This window comes from Pleurodeles waltl, chromosome 7, assembly GCF_031143425.1.
Source record: "Pleurodeles waltl isolate 20211129_DDA chromosome 7, aPleWal1.hap1.20221129, whole genome shotgun sequence".
In the NCBI taxonomy this organism is placed as follows: Eukaryota; Metazoa; Chordata; class Amphibia; order Caudata; family Salamandridae; genus Pleurodeles; species Pleurodeles waltl.
The window spans coordinates 740715184-740739786 of record NC_090446.1 but is presented as its reverse complement, the minus strand read 5'-3'; positions in this window follow the sequence as shown (position 1 = coordinate 740739786).

Genomic DNA, 24603 nt, shown 5'->3' with positions numbered 1-24603 from the left:
TACACTGGCTGCATGCCTAAACTCCTAAGAGCCAGAACCCATGATTTGCATCACATACAGTGACTAAGGGCAGTATGGAAGGGCAGCTTTGTGTCAGCGAGAGCAGGGATTTGGGGGATGTGTGAACAAGTGTGTGTGTAGGAATGGGACATACTTGCATGGATGATTGAGAGACTCTGGCATTTGAACTTGCAGCACAGGAAATAACATTTTCCATTTCCCATATGTGGCACCATGACATGTATAAACCATAAGGTGCATCCTATTCCACTATATTGGCTGTAATCCCACTTAACAGGACAGCATCAGAAAACCCCATAACTTAAAAAGATTTTCTTCCACTTAACGCCACTATCATTTTGGGTGTATGTTGTCATTTCTACTACTGTACCACTGGTACACTGTCATATGACCACTGATAGTAAGGGACCTGCAGTTTGTCTGATGAAACTGGAGTTATAAGTTACATGGACAAATATTACTGCTTATCCTTTCAGGTGACTTTACATTTCCAGGCACAGACATTTCTAACAGAGGCAAACTACATTCTGTTCCCAGCTAAATCATTCAGTTCACTAGACTTCAATACCAACACTTCACCCATGAACAAAAAGGGGCAAAATAGCCTGTGGACAGAACAGGAACCAGTTACCTAGTCAAATATTTCCCAATCAGACATGTAATGTTCATCTGTGGTCCCGTACAGCTGGCTGTTTAGAGACAAGACCTCCCTGGCAAGGACTTCCAGGTCCTCCGTGCTAAAGGCAGGGGCCCAGTCACCTGCTGTGCCCAGCATCCTAGCTCCCAGATGTCGGTAACAGCAGCAAAAACAAGGAGGTCTTGTTGGCTGCAGTGTTAGGAGTCAAGAGAGCTTGTTTCAATACTCTGTCTGCGAGTACACAGCAGACGTGATCCCTGAAGGTGATGGACACAGCCTTTGGCTCTCGTGCATAGCCGTTACACGTTAGCCTATGGTAGGGTCGGTCATGGAGTGCTCCACCTACTGCATGGTCAACGTCCGCAGATGCACATCAAGTAACCAATGTCCTGACTGAAAGGTCAGGCAGCCACCATTTTCAGGTGTGAAGGTGTGCATTTTTAAATTGGCAGTGTGTCACCAGCACTCAAAATGGAGGCTAACATTGTTACAGATGTCAGACCTGAACAACACTGTGGGCCTCATTTACAAGGCCTGTGGCACAGGGCAGTGCAGCACATGCCTTGCTGCACTGCCTTGTGCCACCGGGAAAGGGCAGAAATGTGATCTATCTACAGGATAGAGCGCATTGCTCTCCTCTCTACCTATGCTGGTGCAAAAAATGCTGCCATGCGCCAACGCAGGCACCCTTGGACCATGGCGCAAGGGTGCTTGCATTGTAGAGATGACTGTTTTTGTGCAGGAAGATGCATCTTCCTGCACAGAAACAATCACAAGAGGCGTTTTCCTCTTTTGATGTGTACTGCAGAATGCAGCACATATCGAAAGAGGAAAAAATGGGGAGAAATAAAGATATTTCTCCCCGTTCTGTCACTCTGATGCCACCCCTGAGGTGGCATAGGACTCTGACCCATTCTCAGTCTTGTAAATCTGGGAATGCCTCCAGGTTCAAGGGGTGTTGTGTGGGAACACCCCAAGCAACACACATGGAATGCCTCTTTCACACAGTGTTATGCGTGAAAGGGGTTCATATATTCAAGGCCATGGAAAGCCATGCAAGGTGGCTTTTGCGTGGCGTTGTAAATATGGGCTAGCACACTGCGCCACTGGAGCACCAAAAAAATAATGCTCAGGCAGTGCAGTGTGGTGCTAGGGTTTCATAAATAAAGCCCTCGTTTTGGCAAAATATGACATAATAAAATGTGAACCGAGACCGTATTTGAAATTGAAAGTGCCATAGGGGAAGTAAATACCTCAGTTGACTGTATTTTTAAAAATGAATTAAAAAAACAATTGGTGCAAATAATACATGTCAAATATGTTATTTGCACATAATTAAAATAAAAAAATAAAAAAAAAATGAGTCCTGAAGTTCAAAACATTTGATAACAATGGGTATACATGTATTACACAATGACATTACTAATTTTACCAAGTCTTAAAATGTGTGTTGATCATAAAAGTATGGTGAGTCCATTAAAGCTTATTTTTTCTTTTCCATACATGCACACATTCAAACAAAGGCATGGGTAGGAGACAATGGACTCAGGTCTTTACACCTTTTCCAGAACTTGACATCATGGAGGAAAGGGATCTCATAAAAATGTTTTAGCTAAATAGGCAAACTATCCTGGTTTTGAGTCTGCAGCCGTAACACCAATAGTGCAACTCACATCAGTACTTCATTTTGTGGCCACTGGCTCTTTTCCAAACACTGTGGCAGTATCTGGGGGCATATCCCATTCAACTTTCAGTGGTGTGCTACAGGACGTCCTTGCTTCCTTGATGAGACACATCAATGGCTACATCCATTTCCCACAACAACAGGATATAGCCACCGTGAAGGGAGAATTTTATGTTTTGGGTGGACTACCACATGTGGTTCGAGCAATAGGTGGCAAACATATTGCCTTGGTGCCACCACACAGAAGTGAACAGACCAACGGCATTCAAAAGAACTTCCATTCTATCAATGTGCAAGTTATCTGCTTACCGAATTTATACATCTCAAGTGTGTGCCCGCTTTCCTGGGTCAACACATGATTCAATTGTATTACAGAACAGGACCATACCCTGTAGATGTCACATCCTGAACCAGAGAGGATCTGGCTTATTGGTAAGTACAATATGACTTGATGATATTTTTCTTGAATCCAAGTTTAGGAATGTACACTGGCTTGATATGTGTTAGACTTGGCATCCTTGGTGTGGTCTCCCCTAACTCTTTGCCTCTGTTTCCCACGTTGCTGATGTGTGCTGGACTCTGTTATTGCAGTTTTTGTTACTCTGGGCACTTTACCACTGCTATCCTATCCAGTGTTAAAGTGCAAGTGATCCTATGTAAAATATAAGTGTAATTGACTTTCCATGATTGACATATTTGATTTAACAGTAAGTCCCTAGTACAGAGCACTAGAGATGCCCAGGGCCTGTAAATCAAATGCTACTAGTGGGCCTGCAGCACTGGTTTTGCCACCCCCATAAGCAGCCCTGTAAACATGGCGCAGACCTGCCACTGCAGAGTCTGTGTATGCAGTTTTACATTGCCACTTTTAGAAAGTAGGCATTTTCTTGCTCAAACCATTCTACGGCTCTGCCTGTTTGTGGATTCCCTGTCTGGGTCAGTTTGGTAGTTGGCCTGTTTGCACCTCTCTCTAGACAGTGACACACAGTGAGCTGGGGTGTAGCCTGCATATCCTGATGAGCCATCAGTGCTGGGATGGAGGAGTGGTCACTCACACCTGAAAGGGCTGTGCCGGCCCTTACACAATGCAGTCTCCAACCCCCTGGTGTGTGTCTGGGGCCTGGCCTGGGCAAGGCAAGATCTCACAAGCAAGAGAGACTTTACTTTGAAATAGGCATGCTTCAAAGGCAGAAATGGGGTATAATTAGAGCTCCCAAAACCCCTGAAAATTAGATCACTTCTGGAAACAAGAGGAACCTCTGCCAGGGAGAAGAGCTGAAGAGCTGAGGAGAAGTGCTGCCTTGCCTGTGACTGTGCTTTGTGGAGCTATCCTGCAGTTGCTGCTTCTGCCTCTGAAAGGGGACAAAGATTGGATTTTGTGGTATATTCCTGCTTGAGAAGACTCTCCAAGGGCTTGGACTGAGCCTGCTATCTGTTCTGAAGTCTCAGGGCCATCAAAGACTTCCCCCACCAGCACCTGCACTCTCTGCTGTGACTCCTGCCCTGACAAATGGTGCCCTATCCAATCCCTAGGCCCATGAAAGGAGAAGCTGATGAAAATCCAAGAAAACTGACTATGGAAGACTCTGGACTGATGCCGCTGCTGAATCCTGTAACGCCACCTGCAACTGACTCGTGGTCCTCGCCGGAGCGCGACGACCCTCACAGGCCCGACATCGCTGCAGCCCCGCAGAAGTTCACGACTCTGTGGAAGTCGCTGTACCATGTTGTGACCAACTCACCCGAAGTATGCAGATTTAACACTTTGCACTGATGCCACCTCATCTCCACTGCTCCGCAGCAAGGACCTGACGCCTCATCATAAAGCATCCACTCCATTGCCCCACAGCACCAGAACCAATGCTGCCTCGGATCCAGCGATGCCGCGATCCCCGACTTCGCGCACTAGCTTGTTCTCACAATTTACTAAGGTACTGTGCCTGCAGGTCTGTGTGACTCCGTGCCTGGCTCCATTGCTGTATCACCTCACAGAAGCATTTTGTGTTTCTAAGCGCTATTTTTGAGTTTAATCTTTAAAATATTCATAACTTGACTTATATATGTTGGATATTTGTCATTTTGGTCTTATTATGTTTAGATAAATATTGGCTATTTTTTTAAATCAGTATTGAGTCATTTTGTGGTGTTTTACTATATTACTATATGTGTTGGTACAAATACTTTACATCTGGTTTCTGAAGTTAAGCCTGCCTGCTCGTGCCAAGCTACCAAGGGGGTGAGCGGGGGTTAACTGAGGGTGATTCTCTTTTACCCTGACTAGAGTAAGGGTCCTTGCTTAGACAGGGGGTATCTCGGCTGCCAACCAAAGACCCCATTTCTAACAATATTATAATAATCTGTTGATATGTTGCTTTGATGTAGGAAACTCAGTTTATCCTAACAGATCATGGTTGTTAGCGCTGCTGAGGAATCAAACAATGCCAGGGGAAGTCCGCTTCAATGAGGCCCATGGAAGAACATGGAGCCAGTGGAACTTGGTTATGGGCTCCTCAAGGCCAGGTTTAGGTGCCTGGACAAGACTGGTGGAGACTTCCTCTACTTACCCGATAAGGTGTGCCAAATCACAGTTGCCTGCCGCATGCTCTCCAACATCGCTCTGCAACGGAACATCTCAATAATTGCAGAGGAGGCAGAACATGAAGACTCACCGGGTGAGGATGTTGAAATGCCCAATGAAGATGACAATAGTGAAGAAGAAGTAATTGACCTATGTCAAGATGTGATTGCCAACTTCTTCACCTGAGTATAAGTGTACTTTTACATAATGCAGCCTCCAATGTCAGAACAATGTGTGGCATTGGTAACATATCAGTCTGCAATGGTAATTTGGTAGGAATTTTCTATTCAGAAAAGTCCAAAGCAAAGATGTTAGTGTATTGGTTTCCCTACATTGACTGCTGTGGTTATTGACATAGATTAACTTTGCTTATGCTAAGTACGTGTGTACTCCTAACTTGTCATTTGAGTCACATTTAATTTCTGAAATCGTTAGTTATCTCTTGTTATTCTGTTTCAGGGTCCTTCACTATGCCATCTTAATTTGGACATTTCAAAGTTGTGATATTGCAGTGATATGTTGCTGTTGGTAAGTACAAAATAAACATGTGTTGGTCCTGGGATAGACGCCCACTTGAAATGGACAGATCTTGTAGAGAGACAACTTGCACTCTGATTGAATAAAAGTTCTTGAGATTGTATCAGACCTATTTTCTGTGTGATGGCGTCATCAGGGCAATATGTGCCACCTACCTTGCTCAGAAGCCATTGCATATGGTTTTTCTTTCACATTGGCTAATTTATGTTCAATGGAGGTTAATGTGTCTCCTCATAGTTGATAGAACCTTTTTTTTAGCACACCACTGAATGGTGGTTGTATCATTGCATCAGACACTGCCACAGTGTCCCGTTATGGTCATGTGGCCTCAAATTGGTTACTGCCATGATGTAGTCTATTGGTGGTATTGATGTAGGATTCCTGCAGTGAGGGCAGGGTGTATAGCTCCAATTGAGGTCATTCATCAATGATAGTTTGCCTATTTAGTTTGATCCCATGCAATACTCCCTTCCTTCAATGGTGCCACTGTCCTTGAACAGCCACTCTTGAAAGGTACAGACTACTGGGGTTATGCAAGGTTTGTGAAACTCCGCTCTGATTTTTTTTAAGACTTGTTACCAAAATATGTATGTTATCAATACACTTCGATTTGGATTTGTTTTGTTTGAGAGAAATGGGTAGCACATTATCTCTTTGTCATTTCTAATTTTCCTATGCAATTGATAATTTAAAAAAAAATTGACAAACAGATGGTGGAAGACAGACAAAAATAAAATGCCACAATAAATGCAAAAACAGTCTTTGCATTTGTGTCCAACTCATTTATTTTCATGACACAAAGGGACAGAAAGGTGTTTCAAATAATGGGTACATGAAATAAAAATAAAGTCTATCATGGTGGATGAAAGTAAAGTTGTAGAGTCAAAAACAGTTTTGAGTCTAATGTACAAAATACAAATGTCCTCAAAAAAAGGTAAATGTGTCCCTGAAATAGTTCATAGAGTGAATGCTAGACACTCACTGGAGGATATTGGGATCTGCATCTCTCCGAGGTGATGGTGAGAGTCCTTCCATCCTCTCCTGTAGTTCGGATGACTGTCCCCGGGAAAGAGGAGGGGCACAGGTGTAGGGACTGGGATGGGAGGAGCAGGGTCCTCCTGTGGCAGGGCCTCCCTCTCTGTGGCTAGCAGTGGTGTACTTGGTCCAGGTGTAGAAGGACAGGAGACAGAGTCACATGGTATTGGAAAAGCCCTGCACATATGATGGTAAATGTCAAAAAGCACCCCAGTCGTGGAGCTCATTTTGTTGTTGTTATTACATATTTCCAACATGAGCTACCTCTACATCTCCTTGATCTCCTGGAGCTCAGTAATGACCTGATACAAACTGTGGTACTGCTCCCAAGGCTCAGTCTATGGTGATCTGGCTGATAACACCCCAGTGGCCTCACTTTCCTGGCCCACTGATTCCCTCCCACAATGCCTACCCTACTACCCTGAGCTCTGGAGGCAGTATGCCTCATCCCACTGGGTCCTGGCTCAACTGGATGCAGTGTTGGTGTGATCTCAACAGCAGCCATGACTGCAGGGCACCAGATTGGGCTGATGTTCCTTTGGATGCAGGAAGTGGAGGTATTCATTGGATGAGGTGTTGTTGCAGCTGGGGTGGGAGATGTAGGGTGGACCTAGTGCAATTCACTGGCACTGTCTGGCCAGGCAAACCAGATGAATCAGTCTGTTCCTGATCATCAGGACTTGCAGGAGTGGAGTCCTCAGTGAAGGCTTGATCCTGGTCTGGAGTGGCTATGTCTTGAGTGTTAGAGGGTGGTACACTGCCCTGGAAGGTTGGACCCAAGAATAAAGCATACAATATCTGTTTTGTACCTCAATTGTGTCTTTAGCTACAAATGGGGAAACATAAAAACGTAAAATCAGACAGTGAGAATGATTAGGCCTTGTGTGATGTTCATTGTTTTACACATGCAGGCTGATTTACACAGATGCAAACTCCAGTAATGATATTGTAGAGATGTCCTGGAATACAAAATGTTATTTCAGTAATTGTACATGAACTGTCCAGACATTTAATCCAACACAGTGGTGAATAGATTAGAGTACTTGACCATTCCAAGGCCTAGCAAGCTACAAAACCTTAGACAAACCGTGTTTCAACTCAATAGTAAAACTGAAATTGGTCATCATATGGACAGTGCAAAGTAAATTGTGTGTGGATACTACTTCTATTCAGCATGCCACATCACATGGTAGGAAATCTTGGATTCAACAGCCTATGAATTAAGTGAGCATTTACATCACTTCAATGTAGTTATGAAAAGGTGTCAACATGCTTAAGGTATACAACAACTGACATTTTCATCCACAGCATGACAGGGTGAGTGTCAAATGCACACTTGTTTTAGATGTGTGTACATATGGAAGGAAGATACAACAACATCACATTGCACTATTGCTTTGCAGATACAAAAATAGGGCACCATGGTAGTTGTAGTTATCTGCTGACAACATAGACAATAGCTGTTCAAAACTGGGTTACACATATCTAATTCAATAACTGTAGTGGAGATTAAACTAATTTACAACATGTATACACATATGGGTATGATGTGAATAGGTGAAAATGTCGCTTACAAGCATTATACCTTCATGTGCAAATGGATGAAGTTTAGGACCTGTTTTTGAAGAAAAACAACATACATTGATGGAGAACAAGGAACTAGGCAAATGCAAGAGATAATCCATGGGGAACACCACCCACTGTAAAAGTTACTTTAATTCCAACTTCTGGAATAATGTAACAATTAAACCCAAAGTACTATATTCAGGGGCCCAAATGGAAGTTAGCACACAGTGTGTGGGCTAATACAACTCCATGTTAGCCAATGGGACTACCAGCATTACTACAGCAAAAACAACAGTTCAGAGTTTTCACCGTCAGGACATTTAAAGCTTAGATTTAACAAGTTCTTCTCTGTATTATCTGGTACCCTGTCTTATAGATTTCTAAGACCTGCCTTCGGGTGACTTTTAAATATTGGAAATGAAGGATTTGACTTGACAAATGGGTTGTTTGCCAATGTTGAGTGGGGAGTATAAAAGCTGCCTGAATAAGCTGCAATGGCAGACCTAGAGCCTTGTTTTTTACTTTATCACAGCAGTGGTGGCATAGTAAGAGTTGCATTCCACTGGTGACATTAAACTTACCATCCCTAGGAACATTTAGTTCCACACATTAAAGATGCTGATCAAGGGTTAGCCTATTGCATATACACTGTAAGGGGTCAAAGGTTCCAGTGTACTTCAGAGTCAGAAAACCAGCAGCATAAGCCACTTTCTTACAGTTGGTATCTCCAAAAGAAGTCAGTGCTTGCTTGTGATCCAGTTGATGCATGCTGTAGCTTCCAGTTGGTACTATGCTGTGTGTGATATGGGTTCCTAACCAAGAAAATGTATTATGGGACTTGAATTGTCACTTTTAGCATGGCAAAATAGGACTCAAAAATCTCAACAGGTTTGGGGCCGCTTGGCAATTATGGCATACTTGCATAGTGCAGACTCTGAGAGACAATCATCCCCATGCTTTCATCTGAGTGCACAGGAATAGAATAGAGTAAAAGGCAGAACAGTCACAAATACATCAGCCATCAGAAAAACTGAATATTATTTTTTTCCCTTATCTCACCTGCAATGGTTTTCAGGTGTGTGATAACAGGCTTCTAACATAGCTCGACCAACTCATAAATTACGAGCAGGGGTGTCGTCGTAGAGGGAATTCATACAGAGATGTATCTTGAGATGACCAAAAGCACCTACTAAATTATTACCAGCAAAAATAGCCACCGGAATATGCAAGAATTAGGCATGATATTAAGAACTAAGTTCAAATCGTTTCTTTTACTGTTTGCTTAGTTTAGTATATGTTTTTTCCGACGTCGGATAGAAGAGGTGTAACATACATTTGTAATTGTGAAGAGCATATCCACCCAATGAGTTCTCACTGTACAGTAGCTGTTTATTTGTACCCATCTCAATGGTTCTGAAATATTATCATAGGGAGGATGAAAGCTGCGCCATGTAATAGCTGCAAATGCATTAGTCCGCAGGGTCATAACACACAGCTTTTGCTGAGTCTGAGGGTAGACACAGCTCACCCATCTATTTTGTCAACTAAAATAGCCCGAGAGGAAGTCACTACACATGGTAAGGAAAGAAAACATTCTTTGATTTAGTATTTTTAATATTCAAACGCAATCAGATAAAACTAGCTCATTTTTTCAAGGGCGAGCTCGCCGGGCATGCGTCGGACAAAACAAGAGGACCTTCGGCGCATATTTGTTAAAAATATTGGCTTAGACTCCATAGGTTTTTCAAGGATATCTGGAGATGAAAAATGAAATATTATTATTGTAATTTTCTCAGATGTTAATCATGAACATGGCTGTATTGAAAATACATGCCTGACAAGAACAAGCACACGTGTGGAGGTGCTGAATATCTAGGTGCCTAAGATTCTATGTCAGGACCGGAGGCTCCGATTATGCTATCTCTTTCTTTACTGTCTTAAATAGCAGCCAATCAAATACAAATAAACAAAAAACTATACATCCCATGATGCCTCATATAATGTCACATGGCCCAATCACCAAGCATGACCTCTGTCCATAAGACTCTTGACCCTCGATGTCACTTCCACTTTCTTTGCTGCTTCACAGCAGATAAGTGCCTCAAATTTTACTTATACTTGATTGTACATGATTTCAGTGTGATTTTATGCCTGTTTTATGTTTGTGCAGCGTCGCGATCTAGCGTGATTTATATGTTTTTTCAAGCGCGTCTCGCGCTGTTGTTTTTTATCAGTGTTTACCGATTTTTCATTTTTACCCAATTTCAGTGGAGCGGGAGCGGGAGCTTTACTGCGTGTACTCCACGCAGTCTTTCCTTTATTGTTTGCCTTCGTGCGCGCGCGCACCTCGTCTCCGAGCCGATCCTCAGTTTCACTTCTGAGTGATCGGCTCATCGAGTTGCTGCACGCGTGTGCCAGGGCTCAAGAGAATTAATCTGATAAGTGCTCCCAGACGCCCCGTTTGTTTTAACAAAACGTGGGTTGTAAAACCTGTATCAGGCTTCTGCCTAGAGTGCCATCAGGCAGCTCCATCCGTGTTTTATAGTGGGCCTCTATTAATTTGCCTGATTTGGGGTTTTTGCACTCCCTCTTTTCAATTAAAAGGATATTAAAAGATTTAAGACAGATATAGTTCATCTACTTTAACATTATATTATTGAATATATATTTTCCCTTGCTACTTTATAACATGGCTCAGTGGGATAATCAAGAGGCTGAATATAACACAGAAGAATTGGGGAACCAATTAGAAGTTAATTTAGTGGAAGCCCTTGATACTAGGGTCCAGCAATTCGTGAATTATGCTCTAGTGCGAGCCTTGGGGCCCTTTTCAGGACAACTTTTTGACTATGCACGCTCCCAAGGTTGGGTACAAGGTCAACAACCTCATCCCGAGGTAAAAAAGGCAAAAGCAAAAAATGTGGAAGAGGCTACCACAGATATTAGTGGACTTCACGCCGACGCCTTTGATAAACTGCGCAAGAAGCATAGTGGAGAACATAACTATAGTTCAAAAAAGGATATTTCCTTTTCCCCTTCCTCCTCTGATAAAGATTCATCTTCCGAGGCTTAGGATGACTCAGAACCTCCAGTTCTCAGTAAGAAAGCAAAGAAGGGTGTGCCGTCTTGTCATGTTTTAGACTTTGACCCCACGGAAATTATGCACCCCAGAGCTTCCAATTGGGTTCCCCCTCCTGAGGTGGCCCAATATGTGCAGTCTAACATTAGGAAAAGTTTCAATAAAGATGTCCGGTCTCGATTGAGAGCTGAGTGCCCTAGACCAGATTTAGAGGGTAAAGTCTCTGATACCCCAGAAATAGACCCCACTATGGGTACGTTTAGGAAGAAGTTTGCTAGAGATCCTAAAAAAGGTTTAGATAGATCATGGCGTAGTTGCCAGGACAAGCTTTTGGACCTTTCAGATCCTTTGACTAAGATTCTTGAGATGGCTTACCTGCTAAAGAATCAGGATCTCCTGTAGACACAGATGTCCTTATTGGTTGGGCCTAAAGAGCCGTTTGTCAACTAGGAAACACTAATTGCGCCATATCTTCCGAGCGCAGGAAATCTATCCTGATGCGCATCGATCCTAAACTGTCAGATTTAGCATCTTCTGAAGCGGGTCCTTCTGCCGAGGGACTTCTTTTTGGGTCTTCTTTTATTAAGGATCTAGCCAAGTTCTGTTCCACCTTTTCAACACTAGACAAAGCCCAGATGTCTCTCAAAAATGTTTTCAGACGGGGCCTTTTTGTCAGGGCCGGTCGTTACGGAGGACATATGCCCGGCCGAGGAACATTCAATAGTCCTCAGAACTATTACCCCAAATGTAGAGGAGGTTGGTATGGTGAGCAGGACTCCACCTTCTACCCCACTCGTCCCAGAGGAGGACGCTATGCTCTCGCTTCCGCAGAGGCCCTCGCAGAGGGCAACAAGGAGCTATACAGGACATAAGTTTCGCAGGTGAGCATTATTCATTTCTCTCAGGTCACACTTGGGGGCAGAGTGGCATTATTTTTAAGAAATTGGAGAGAGATCACCAGAGATCCATGGCTTCTCCAAACGGTCATAGGTTTTCACCTAGAATTTATCAGTACGCCCAAACAACACAATCCTCCTCTTCAGATGTGTTTTTCCCTAGCAAATCAAGTTTTCATAGACAAAGAGGTCCAGACCTTATTAGAAAAAGGTGCCGTACAGTTTTCCTCCCCTCACCCTTACGGTTTTCTCAGCCCTATTTTTGTAGTAGACAAAAAAGGGGCAGGACACCGATTAGTCTTGAACTTAAAGGATTTCAATCATTGGATTCTGTACGGGCATTTCAAGATGGAGGGCATTCACATGTTGAGAGATATTCTATTAGAAGGAGACTGGATAGTCCGTCTGGACCTAAAAGATGCTTATCTGTCGATTCCAATTTTTCCTCCTCACAGGAGATTTCTCCAATTCCAGTGGAAAGGCCAGTGTCTAGAGTTTCTTGCTCTCCCGTTCGGTCTCTCATCAGCCCCTTGGTGCTTCACGAAGCTACTGAGACCTGTGATGGAATGGCTAACAGCCAAGGGAGTCCGATTGATCATATACCTGTACGATATTTTACTGAGGGCTCAGTCTCCCCAGGTCCTTCTGTCTCATTTGAAATGGACCACCAGTCTTCTGCAAAATTTAGGTTTCCTTATCAATGTGCAGAAGTCATTGTTGAAACCGACTCAGGTGATAGAATTCCTGGGTTTTCGGATAGATTCAATACTATGTCAGCTTCTTCTTCCCTCGCAAAAAATTTGCAACATCAAGAAGGAATTGAGGTTGATTCTGACCAGCCCGACAGTTTCTTTAAGGAACATAGCCAGAGTAGTGGGATTGTTAGCCTCATCTATTCAGGCGATCTTCCCAGCCCCTTTACATTACCGGGCTCTACAGAGACTCAAAATCAGACATCTGCAACAGGGTCTGAGTTACTCGGAACAGACCCCATTGACTGTCGAGGTAAGATCGGAGATTCAATGGTGGCTTCATCATATGGAAGCCTGGAATGGCAGAGCGATCTTCGGATCTCACCCAGAGGTGGTGATCGAATCCGATGCCAGCCGTTGGGCTTGGGGAGCCCGTTGCAACTCTCTAGTGACAGGAGGCAGATGGTCGGAATGGGAACAAACTTTACACATCAATTGCCTGGAACTTCTTGCGGGTTCCTTTGCCAAAAAATAGTATTTTCCCTCAGGAGACAGATTGTTGCATACTATTGTGGATGGACAATGTTTCAACAGTGAGGTATGTCAACAAACTGGGGGGGACGAAATCCAGAATTTTGGCAGAGATTGCCAAGGATTTTTGGCATTATTGTCTGACACAGCGCCTAGTGGTCATAACGGAATATCTGCCGGGAGACCAGAACATTATAGAGGACTGGTATTCCAGATACCTGACAGATTCCAGAGACTGGAAACTGGATCCAATGATTTTCTCTCAGATAATCAAGGAATGGGGCAGTTGTTATGTAGATCTGTTTGCCTCTCGCCTCAATTTTCAGATTCCAAACTTTTACAGTTGGCGCCCAGATCCCTGTGCTATGAAGACAGATGCATTTCTCCAGGACTGGTCTCAGTTTCGGGGTTATGCCTTTCCACCATTTCTGATGATTGCCAGGGTGTTGTCTCACGTTCGGAGACAGAAGACAGAGATTGTTCTGGTGACACCCTTTTGGAGAGCACAACCTTGGTTCCCTATAGCTTTGCATTTAGCTTGTGCCTCTCCTCTTCTCATCCCTCCTCGTCGGAATCTTCTTCTGAATCCGGAGGGCCTTCAATATCCAATGATCTCGTCAGGGAAGTTGACTCTGTTAGCTTGGTTGATTTCAGGTCAAGATGGAGTACCCCAGGTATTTCGCAACAAGGTGCGGATTGCATCAAACAGCCCTGGGCCAGTAGTACCCATAAAAGATATGAATCAGCCTGGTGCAGATGGAATAGTTGGTGTGATGGAAGAGATGCCAATCCGGTGGAAGCACATATTGATTTGATCATTAACTTCCTAGCGGAATTAGCAAGTTCAGATTTAGCATATCGGACTATGAATCATTTTAGATCAGCCATTTCAGCGGGGCATATACTTTTTGAAGGCAAAGCTGCAGGAGAACATCCTTTAACTTGTAAATTGCTGAGGGGTATATGTCTCTCTAAACCTCCTCAAGCAAATTATTCAGTGTTATGGGATGTAAATGTTATTCTAAAATTCTTAGATTCTTGGCCTGCCAATAGGTATTTGTCTTGCAAACAGCTTTCAGCTAAATTGACCATGCTTTTATGTCTCATCTCTTGTAAGAGAGTGTCAGATGTCAGGGCGCTAGACTTAGCTAGTAGAGTATATTCCCCAGAGGGAGTTACCTTTACGGTGACAAGAAGGACTAAAACGAATTACAGGTCAGTATCATATCCAGTGTATCCTGCCAATTCTAAGTTATGTGTAGTTCAATGTTTAAAGGAATATGAAGCTGTTACAGAAGAGTTTAGACATGATGTTAAAGGTCAATTGTTCATTTCATTACAAAAGCCTTTTAAACCAGTTACTTCAGCTACTATAGCTAGATGGATGAGATGGTTAGGGAATGAAGCTGGTATAGATACCAATCCTTTTGGAGCTCATTCTGCTAGAGGAGCTATGGCCTCTAAATCATATGCTCTGGGTTCCTGCTCGGAAGACATTATGAAGGCTGCGGATTGGTCTTCAGAAAATACATTTCGTAAGTTTTATCACAAACCAGTGTTGGATGTAGCATCTGTAGTAATGGAGCAGCTTTAAACTAGCATAATTGGAGCCTCCGGTCCTGACATAGAATAAAAAAAATTCTAGCTTACGCGCCAAGAATTTTCACTTCTATTAAGGACACGGAGGCAAGGAACCACCCTTAGGAACAATTGTTATTGAGTAAAAAATTAACTGTTGACGTTGATGATTTATTGTTATTTTACCCACCCAATTTAAGGTCACTTATATGGATATCAATTTTATTGAAATGTATTCAATTTATTTTGGCTATTACCCACCTGTTTTATTATTTATAGGTTCTGATCAGAAGAACTCCTGAATTCTGTCGACTTCCTGAAAAGTGTCGTGCATAAGCTACATCCCGGGACTGTTCTTCCCTTCGAGTTGGATTCTTCAAGTTCTTGTTATCTGGTGGGAGTGGATGTTCCTGACTCCTGAATTTCTAGTCTGATGTAAGAAGTTTCGTTTTCAATTTGAACTGTATCTGATTTGACCAAAGAAAGAGGAAGTGACGTTGAGGGTCAAGAGTCTTATGGACAGAGGTCATGCTTGGTGATTGGGCCATGTGACATTATGTGAGGCATCATGGGATGTATAGTGTTTTGTTTATTCGTATTTGATTGGCTGCTATTTAAGACAGTAAAGAAAGCGATAGCATAATCTTCGCCTCCGTGTCCTTAATAGAATAGAAATTCTTGACGCGTAAGCTAGAGATTTTTTTATTCATCATAAAATAAAGGCACATTCGTGAATGGCAATCACCCCGTGCCTTCATTTGTTTCACTTTGTTCTATTTTGCTTTGATGAGAACAGGGTGTTGAACGTCAGACTTTTTTTTTCCTCAAAGTATAGTTGTGCAAAGAGGCATTTGTAAGTATGCACAAAAACACTGACCTTTGGTTAAAAAAAAAAAGGTCAGCTACGCGTTTATTTGCTCTATATGCCTTTCAACTTCACAGTTCACAACTTATGTTCCCCGTTACATAAAGTCACAAAAATAATGGCAATGAAAAGTTTGGGGGGAAAAATTAGGCAATATAGAGCAACAGGAAAAAAGAAAAAAGGACAGCGTGTAGAAAATTATTTAGAAGATAGGGAGTGAGTGGGTATTTTGAGCAGGGGGAAAAAGAAGCAGGGGTCAGAAGCAATAGGGGAAGATAAACAACAAAAAAGCATTATAGGAAAAGGTCATCCTCAATGAGATCCTATGGAGTGCTAAAAGATAAAAGTGATAAACGAAAAGGTGAAAGTGATATATAAAGTAGCACAAGGACAAGTAGTTCCTCAGGTATGTAAAGACAAGACACTTCCCATCAAAATACATGGCACGTGTGATATGCTCCAAGTGCGGGACAAACTCGGAGTAGGGAGGAGAGCAACGGATCCAAGACAGAAATTGAAATATATTAGAAAGTCATCCAAAGAAAGAGCCTAAGGTACATAGAAAAGTAAGAGATACAACACTGCCTGCAACGGATTGCAAGAGCTGTGCATAGGGCACTGCAAAAACCCAAAGAAGGTAACTGACACGTGAAACTGACCGAAAAGCGACATCAACCTCCATGATTTTCTTTCTAATCAGATATTCACACAGCTGATTGTTTTTGTATTTCTGAGTAAAAAGTGTAATAAACATTTGGAATAACCAGTGAAACTGGATAGAAAATTCAATATTTGCCAGTGTTTAATGCCTGCAATTTTAAGGCATATATGGAACATTTAAAAAAAGCTATTTCTAAAATGCATCGAGGAAGTTGCATTTTTAAAGTTACACTCGAAGGAAACCCTAGGCACTTCGTATTGTTTGTGGTGAGATCGGTAAGGTTCATTTAACTGAATAATAACTGAAGGGCTAAGAACCTAGAATCATTTGAAAACACAGAATTCTGAAAGTAATCTTATTTTTTAAATGTGAGGGTGTCCACGAATATCGTTTTTCACACTAGGAAGGTTAGAAGTAGTGGGCACTAATATTTTAATGAGTGGATATCCAGGAGACTACCATTGCCTCTGTTCTTCGTGGCAGTTCTTAGTTATAGAAAATGGGCGTCCACCGTGGGGTCAGGCATTCTCATACCTCAACAAAATGAACATATTCACCGTATTCCTTTGTTCTTCTATTTTCATTTTGCGTCATCACCTTTCTTTTACCAATAACACATAAGTTGTCTCTTCAGTCTTACTGTTTATCATCGTCACCTGGAGACCACAGATATGTAGGTAAACATTTTCCTTTGTACAAATGGAAATATATTGTAATTATTTCTCCCATACACTACTCAGCAACTTTGTAAGTGACAAGGACTGCGCCTTTTGGTGATGGCAGAGGCATGGTATAGAGTGGCATTCAGTTTTCTATACAAAACATGCTGTGAGTTGCACGATTTTGGTAGCCGTCTTAGAGCCAAATGTAGGGAACACTTTCGCTTTCGCAAAAGGTCCGATTTGTAGAATCGGGGCGTTCGCAACAGCAAAAATATTTTTTTACAAATTGCAATTTGGTAACGCATTACTGAATCGCAATGTGTGTTTGCGACCAAATATCATATCAGTATTTGGAAGGAGCCTGTTTGAGGTGTCCCTTCCAAATAGAGATTTGGTAGGGATGTATTTATGTTTTTTCCACTGTAATCCAGTCACTAAACATTAATATTTTACCACCTGTTCAAAGGAGGAAGTAAGCCATTTGCAAATGGGAAGGGTGTCTCAAGGGACCCTGGGCCAGATGTAGCAAGGGGTTTTATCCATTCTGTGTCTATGGGAAAATGTGTTCATACATATGGCCCCTTGTTCCCTTTGTGAATGTTGACAAAAAACGTTTTCAAAGACTAAGCTATGGTCCTGTGGACCATTATCTTCTCTTAATAATGTGATTTAACCTTTTCATTTTTTTTCTTGAACACATCCTGTTTTCCTTTGAGGAAAGCAGGTTGCATTTATTATTTAAAAAATCACAGAAATGGAGGACTCCTTACCTCTACAGACCAACAATCCCTGTGATTGCTGTGATTCATAGTGGGTCGCTATTTGCAGCCTACCTCGTTAATATTCATTCTGTAGATTGGTTTGCACAAACCAAATGGATTTGGTAAAAGTTGGTGAGCAATTTGTGACCACTTTTTCCAAATCTATTCTCCATACATCTGGCCCTTGATGCTGCCAGGAGGTTTGAAAAACAGCTTGAAAATAGGGAAACACTATGGGCCAGGAGAGGTACATATTTCTTTCTAAAAGGACACTGTAATCTGAGGCCAGAGGAAGAGTCACTTACACTTTAATATGCAGAACTTTAGACAATGAATTTCAAAGCCACACCTGTTGCTTTACAAAGCTATCCTGGAAGATATATCAGACAGGTGACAGGTGGGGTCCATTCTACAGGGAAATCTGTGCAAGACCCACAGTTATATTTCAGCTGGTCTTTGGACCATGAGGACCAGAAGCTACAAGAAGACATATCTATGAACACACAGAGAAGCGGAGTTGTCACAGACACCACCAGTTACTTATGTACGTTTTGACTACCATACCATTTGATAGACGGATGGGCTGTTGAAGTCCAATCTATTTCATATTCTATTTCCAAATCTTAGCACACATCGGCATACAGGTGACTCCTTCAAAGAGTAGCCTGCTCTCTCATATTAGTCACAATCAAAGGCAGTCTCGTTTCGCAAACTCCCACGAAACTTGAATAGTGCTTAAAGGTGTTTCCACAATATCTCACCTGTGCTTGACTGTGCAATTTTCACAAAAGTAGGATTGAATCATTCAGGATATCTCAATCTGCTAGTCATAATGCAATGTTACTCCAGCAACCTACTACATCAAACACCAGAGCTATGTCTTATCCTCAATCCACATTTTGAAACTCAGCATTCAGGCTTCATTGCAGAAGCTGTCTTGCCCAAGTGGCAAAACAAAACTAGTAAATGGGAATGTAGGGCTGTGCGTCCTGTTTTTTTTGCCAGCAAACTAGCAGGGAGTTCAGTACTTATACCTAAAGTAAGTAACCAGTTTTGTTTGTTTTATTTTGTTCTAGACTGTGAGCCCACATTTAACAATTTCTTTGTTCTATCTAGATGAGTTTCTGCAGACCTTCAATCTTTAGGGCACTTAACTGCCCATTCTGATTGACTACGGCGCGACTATTCCTGTGTATCATGTTTGTGGATGATTGTTTCTATTGTGCAGTTCCATCATGTCATGTAGGAAATCTTCAAGGACAAGACCATTTGCACATGTACTTGCACCAGTGTAAATGTTACTGTCTTTCTTGCCCAAAGAGGTGCACAAAAGTTACTGTGATGACTGACATGTCTCCATCTCATATCACAGGCCCAGCATCAACTGACCTACGTGGGCTATCATGCCAGTATTAGAAAACTCTAGTGCCTGCCTCAGCAGTCAGCATGGAAGCCATAACTTGGCATCTCAAAGCATCTTAGTTTCAAACTGGGGACGTTCTTCCTCTCTCTGTTTCTGATTGTACTGACAATGAATGTTAGACTCTTGAATTGGACTGTTCATACGTAATATGCTTACTTGGAGGGTGCAGAGAACCATCTAAGAACTTATACATTCCTAATGTTCTCAATGCATTCAAAGGTATTTTGGTTACTGATTTCTAACTTTGTATAACTGTGAACAGATTATATATCTGGAAGGTTAGTGGGTTAACACGTTACTGTTTCAATAGCTGTGATTTTTTTGTTAGCATGATCCCAGTGGTCCCTTATAAAATCAGGGGCTGAGATTGATAGTAAACTGGATGCATCATTACTGGCACAGCATGCCTTGGTTCACAGTCAAAGAGTAGCTCACTGCTGGTCATTCCCCCTCTCCTCATACCAGCTTTTCCAATAATATTGCTCCAATTGAGAATGTGGAAATTGAGATCCACCTTCTCCACAGAAATTGTGTACTGCCCATATCCAATACACATTCATGTTGTCTGATTTGCCCGATAATGACTGACTACTAGAGAGTGGGACACTAGACGTTGGAGATCTACAGAGTTTACTCCATATCTTTACTTGTACCCTTATTAGCCCTCCTAAGTCACGTTATTATAGTGGGCTTACTAGTATAGTTGAGGCTTATGACCCAGGGGTTACATGCTACCTCAAGCTCAATTAAAATTGAGTTGAACTATAGCTGGAATACAAGCCAAATTAAGACTGAAAAATTTGATTGAGTTTTGAGTTTATCAACTGGTATAATACTGTACTATTGCAGGAAACCTGGGCAACATCTGATGTTTTCAGCAATAAGTTTTCTTGCTATCATATCCCCGCTAGCCCTGCTGCATTTAGTCAGGCTAAGACTGGGTTTACTGAATAGTTGAGCATGAGTTTTCCCTGCACTATTCGTTCTATCCCTCATAAGTGCAGTTTGACGCTAGCCTTATATTTATGTTGCCCGAGAAACCATTGTGTCATCAGCATCAATTTTTATAACAATAATTTTACTAACAAAAATGATATAAACTTTATTGTACTTCTTGAGTTCTCAAGAGAACTCAATTACAAATATGAGGAGACAGGAAAGTGAATCAATTTTATAGTTGTGGGGGACTTTAACACCTTGGAAGTGGTGAACCTCTATCATTCTGGAGCTGTCACCTTTATTTTGGTAGGGTATGCTACTAACTTTGATTACATTTTCATTTCATGGTCTTTAATGACCTAGGTTGTTTTCAGTTCTGTTGAACACTATGTATTCAGCAATCACAATCCCTTGACAATTGCCCTAAAGGGGCCAGCGGATAGGTCAATGAGGATAGGGAGGGGCCCTATCGTTCTACAAAGGATCAAGGGAGAAGCTGGTCTGGTGTTCAGTCCATATAGAGGAGCTTATAAGGAAACTTTGGGCCTCATTACGAGCCTGATGGTTGGACACGCTGACCGCCAGACTCGGGGTGAGGAGACCGCTGCTGAGCTGGAAGTCTCCCCACCACCCCCATTACGAGGTTTCTACTGGGCTGACCAGTGGAAACAAAGGTTTCTGCAAGTCAGTCCAGTGGAAACTGTGCGACAGCATTGGTCTCGGCTCCACAGGGGCCCCCCAAGTACCCTTGGAATGCACACTGTCTGCAAAGTAGACAGTGCACATTCCGACAGTGCAGGGCAGGAAGGCCCCTGCAATGCCCATGCCATGACCATGGGCATGGGCAGTGCAGGGGCCCCCCTGTAACCCCAAGCACTGGCTTACCACCAGCCTTTCCATGGCAGTCAGACCGCCATGGGAAGGCTAGCGGTAAGTAGAGTTGTAATCAGCCAGTCTGTGCTGAACTCAGCCCCGCCCTGGACCATCGGGAACCATGTCCCAGCAGGGATGGCGGTCCAGTGGCAGTCCGACCACCAGGGTCATAATGTGGTGGTTGGACTGCAACTCCTTGGACTGCCAGCCTTACAACAAGGCCCTTTTTGTTAACCATCATGCCCTGATACTTGGTTGTCTCACTTGCACTTCAGAGTGCCTGAAAAGCACCCAGGACAATATCAGGCTGGTCTCTGTAATCACGGAAACCCTCTCAAAGACACTTAGGCCTACCCCCAACACACAACCCCATGGTTTGATGCAATATGAAGGCTAGCTAACAAACATCTCAGGGGAACTTTACATGCTAAACCCCAAAACAGGGATTTTACTGCTGACTGTTGAAGGACATATGAACAGGCACTGTGGAAGAGGAAATGGAAGTGCAGGTTGATATTTGAAATAACCTGGTCTCCTCATGCAGAAACTGAAACTATAGAATGCTCTGGCAAGTGGTCAATGGCAATAATTTATCAGCCATTAACAAACGTAGTATTGGTACTAAGAGTAGACCAAACCCACTGGGTAGATCACGTCCAAAAAATATACAACCCTCAAACTGTATCAGCATAGACACTGAGGCCCTCATTATGAGTCTGGCGGTCATGACCTGAGTCTGGTCTAACCGCCGCAGACCTTGCAGTAAAGACTGATGCATTACGAGTTGTGTAGTTTGGCCGAAGCCAAACAGCCACAACGTTGCCAGTTCCGCCGGCCCACAGCAGGCCTAAGTCTGCTATTAGGAGGCATCAAATGGCCAGGCTTTTCGCGGTGGTTGCCTGCCACGAAAACCCCAGAGGAAATGCCCGCGGTGACAGGAATCCCCATTCCTGTCGCTGGCACATGCACCCCCACATGCCCACGCACATGAAGACAACCCCCCACCTGTCCACACACTACCAAACACCCCCCATCTGCACACTTCCATACAAACACCCTCAACCGATCACACACATCCACACAGATACCCACACTCTCTTGCACGCATTCACACAGTCACCCCCACTCACTAGCAGACTTGCACACATGCACCGCACTTGCATCCATCCCAATACACACACACACTCACTCACACCCCGACATGCTCCCTCCCCTCTGAATACATGCAGACACACACATCCTCCATGCACACATACATACACACACGCACTCACACACACCCATACCGCTACACATACACATACATGCACACACCATGCACAAAACACCCTCTCCCGTCCACACACTTGCACACACACCCCCACCCGACTGCATGCATGCAAACACCCCCACTTGCTCTTACACTGACATACCCGCATCCCCTGCTCTCACACATACACACACCCCCTCTGCATTCATAAACACACTCCCCCCTCTGTATTCATACACACACTCCCTCCCTCCGTATTCATACACACACTCCTCCCTCAGCATTCATACACACCCTCACCCCCTCCAGGCATCCACACATCCCCTCCCTCTTTCGGTCGGTCCACCTACCTGTCTGGTTGAGGTGGTCGTGCAAGAGGGGATGTTCCACTGCCAGCCCTGTACTGTCATGCATGGTCTGCTGTGCTGTATTACATATCTTAATGCGGCGGGTGGAGTCCTTGCGGCGTGGCATGGCTGGCGGTGAAACAGCCTCTCTCCCGCCATCGGTCAGGCCCAAGTTGTCGGATTTCCACCTGTGAATGGGCAGAAATCCAAAGGTGACACCAAATAAGGCAGTCACTGTACCCCCAGAACTGGCGGTCTGGTGGAGGCATTAGGCACGGAGGTCTTGGCAAAAGACAGCCGTTGTCATAATGAGGGCCTGATTCTTCCACTTATTTTTATTCTATTGGTATGGTCTCCTCCTTGAACAGGATACTGAGGCTATATCTGCCAGTCATGCAAATGAGGCCCCTGGCCAGAGGTGTCTCATGGACATTTATAAGGCCATTTTAGAATTATGTCCCCCCTTACTTACTAATTTTATTGATGCTGCCTGTGCTTCTGGACTCCCTTAGTCCTGGCAGTATATTGTACCTATTTTTCATAAAGGTAATCATGAAATTCCCAGCTGCTCCCATCGTATTTATCTGTTGGACAGTTCTGAAGGTTATGAGTAGGGTGATGCTCAACCACCTGACCGTATTCCTGAACAGGACAATCAAATTCTTTCTAGGGTGCAGTTTGGACCTGCACTTAATAAGCAAGGTAGAGACAACCCCATGTTTAAGAGCAAGGCTGTCCTTTAATTATTATATGCGGATGGTGCTGTTTTGCTGATAAGATCTTCTTATGGGCAAAGTAGTTACAAAGTGAGCCATGCGTAGTGGAATTGAATAATGGACACACTACCTTAGTGCCTAGATGTAAAACAATGTTGCCATCCACCTGGGAATTCGTTAGTGAAGCTCGGAAACTCAGGGAGCAACACATGGCTCACTGCGTAGCTACTTTGCTGTACTCAGCAAGTTGGCTGTTAATTTCAGCTGTACCTTATCTACAAATGAAGATGTGTTCTCTGTGATCAAGTACGTTTGTAAATTGTTGATCCGAAATTGTTTTCGTTTTACTGGAACTCATATACTGTATGTGTCTAGTTTTGCTTCAGCGGTGACAATGATTGAAATTTGTACACATTCATGAATACACCCACTGACCCTTTGGCTCTCATACTCATATAGGTTTGATATACACTGGTGCTCTCGATGTCCTAACCGAGCGCTTCATAACCTTTTTGTAGACTTACTGATAGGGTTATTGTTACAAACCAGGATTTATTTTCCTTTGAAATTTGAGGGTTTAAGTAAATCCCTGAATAATTTTTTCTTGGGATTATTCTTCATTAAATTTAATTTCTCTTCTTCTTCATTGTTATTAAATATTGTTTAGAACTCGCATGTATTATCTTTGGCTCACATGTGTTTTATTTGCACACACATGGAGTGAATCACACTTTACGCCTGGTACCTATCACTGACAGATGACCCAAGCCTACAAGGGAATACTGATTGTCTTTTTGTATTCTCTTATTGTACATAAGGTCACAGCTGAGGCATACATTAGCAAAGATTGCGACATTGGAACTAGGGAAGGTGTCAATGGCTTCTTTACTTGACATAATATTCAGTACACTGAGTCCAATTTGTACTTCTCAACATTCTCCTATTTATGCGTTACATCCATCATCCAATGACATCCTCTGTATTTAATTTATGACGGTGGCTGCTAATAGGCCCTACAACACTTAATTTATGTCACCAAAAATAAGCGCAGGGGCACTGAATAAATGGGATAGTTCAAATAGATATTGTTTCCTGGTGACAACTCCTAAGAGGTTGGAGAATAATAAAACTGCCAGCAGCAGTGTCTCTGCAAGTCTCTCAACTTATCATGATTCTCACTGTGACGATAAAAACAAACCAGTCAAACCATGGTTTATATAAGGTCAAGGAATTCAATAAACTCAGTTTCACTTTTTTTAAAGTATAATATAAC